This window comes from Neolamprologus multifasciatus, chromosome 22 (assembly GCF_963576455.1).
Source record: "Neolamprologus multifasciatus chromosome 22, fNeoMul1.2, whole genome shotgun sequence".
Taxonomy (NCBI): Eukaryota; Metazoa; Chordata; class Actinopteri; order Cichliformes; family Cichlidae; genus Neolamprologus; species Neolamprologus multifasciatus.
The window spans coordinates 35,102,801-35,105,001 of NC_140459.1; positions in this window are offsets into that span (position 1 = coordinate 35,102,801).

Sequence of the window (2,201 nt, forward strand, 5' to 3'; positions counted from 1 at the left end):
CCCAAAGCGTGCTGTGCTGTTGCTGCGTGAACACACTGACAGTAGACGGCCGTCGTAGCTGTGAACAAAGTAGAAATCCAAGTCACACCATTACTGGACTCAACTGAAATGAAGAGCAATGGTAATACTGTTGGAAAGCTTAATGGACATTTCTGTATTGTGGGTCTGTTGTTGATAGAAACAAAACAGCGTCTCAGAGGAAACGTCTGCTGTGCTGTTGTTACCCATCGCTGTGTGTGTCTGAGTGTGTGTGAGAATCACCACACCAGTGCCATCCCTAACCCTTTAACCCTTTAACCCTTTAACCCTTTAAAGCCGGTCAGAGCAGCACGCTCTGTTTTGCATAACTATCTTTAAATCCCGGTAGCTCTGCAACCACGTGAGCTAGCGCAATACTTTTTTTTGCATATGAAACCGGAGGAGTTGTACTTACATCTTATGTCATCAGCTTGTCCTCGGTCACAGTTTCCTTCCACATATAGCTTTGCAAAAACTGCATAAAAAGCACTTGCAGCAACAAAAACACAATATTCCAGAAACACGCTTTGCTGATCCGATCAGCTGTTCATAACACTTCCTACGTTGGAATAGACGTCAGCGTGAACTATCGCATGTCCGCCATGACCTGCCCGAAACCGGAAGTGACGTCATTTTCGCGGAAATGTAGTTTTTTACCATCGGGGCCTAAATGAGCCTATACTGGTGTTTGTAAAAGTTATGTTTGACTTTATGACTTTCTGTGTGGTTTCTGGGATGCTTAGGACTCATATTGCACTGCAGGAAATAGTTTATTTTGATGCATATGCTGCTTGTTTGCAAATTTGCATTATAATATTTATTTTTGTTTTTCCTGCAGTGTATAAAAATTGGTGTATTTCAAAAATAAAACTATGAAGACACTCAAAATAAATTTCCTGTGGTGGGAAACTATTTTGTGCAACTTTTTTGTATTTACAGTTTTGAGGGATAAACCTCTTAAATTTCTCTAACTAGAAATATATGTTAAAAAAACAAAAACGATTTTCAATTTTTTTGTAGTTTATTGCACTTTTTTGCAATTTATGTAATTACTATGAACTTAATGCAGACATATTATTAAAATCTGGGCTGTAATGGTTGTATTGATGTATAGCAACTTGAAATGCTCCCAAAAATGGCTCCACAGCATGTAAACATATAATATAAGCTCTGGTGGACTTGGTTCTATCGTAGGTCTTAAAGGGTTAAAACCTGAAGTAACTGCCAGAAATCTTTATTTCTTTTGATGATGGTGTTTGTTGAACATTTAGAGAAAATATATAAAAATGTATCAAATTTTAATTTGTATCACATCTACTACATTAGCCATGTTTTTGCATTAAAAATGTGTCATGCAATTAATTTCATTTTTTGAGGGTAAAAAAGTCCCCTGATGATGTAGAAGTCTCAGACTAAAGCATCAAATACGACACGCTGGCTAAAGTCTGCAGAGCTGATCAGTCCATCCCTCCGTGTCCTCCTTTTCCTCCCCACAGCTCCCAAATCTCTCTCTTTCCAACATGTTTCCGGCTCTTGTCGACACAGAAACACTTTGTCCCGACATCCAAACGTTCTACCTCTGGAATCTTAAGTAAACCTCCAATTAAAGCAACTCTATGCTGACGATAACTTGAGCTGCACCAGTAAACAATTTAATTTTCAATTTAGGCCTCGCTGTTATTTCCATTTTGTCTTTTTTTAATCAAACAATAGGATGAACATGCTTACAGTCTGGACTGGTCCTGTAATAAAGATTGATTGGTTCCATTGTCTAAACCAGGCTGTGGAGGAGCTTTCATCTCAATGCTGAGAAAATCTAATTTGCCCTTTTGCTCCGTCTCATGTGTGATATAATCTTTGTATTCACACCTTAGGAGGAACAAACTGTGCTACAAACATCTGAGATCTGAATGGACTCTTTCAAGTGCAAACTGAATATCCAGAGCATTAATGTTAAGGGACTGCATGCATGCATAGTCCAGAAGAGGACTCGAGGAACCTGATTTTGTATTTTACTACAATATTTTATTTATACACCAAATCTCAAAGCACTTTATATTGTAATTCGGTCAGTTTACACCTGGAGATGTCAAATATGTGAAGTACAGAACTCTTCACCATCTTTTCATACCAGCTTTGTTAAAAATAAATCAGAGGTGCCTGCAGTGATTGTAGTTAGAGTA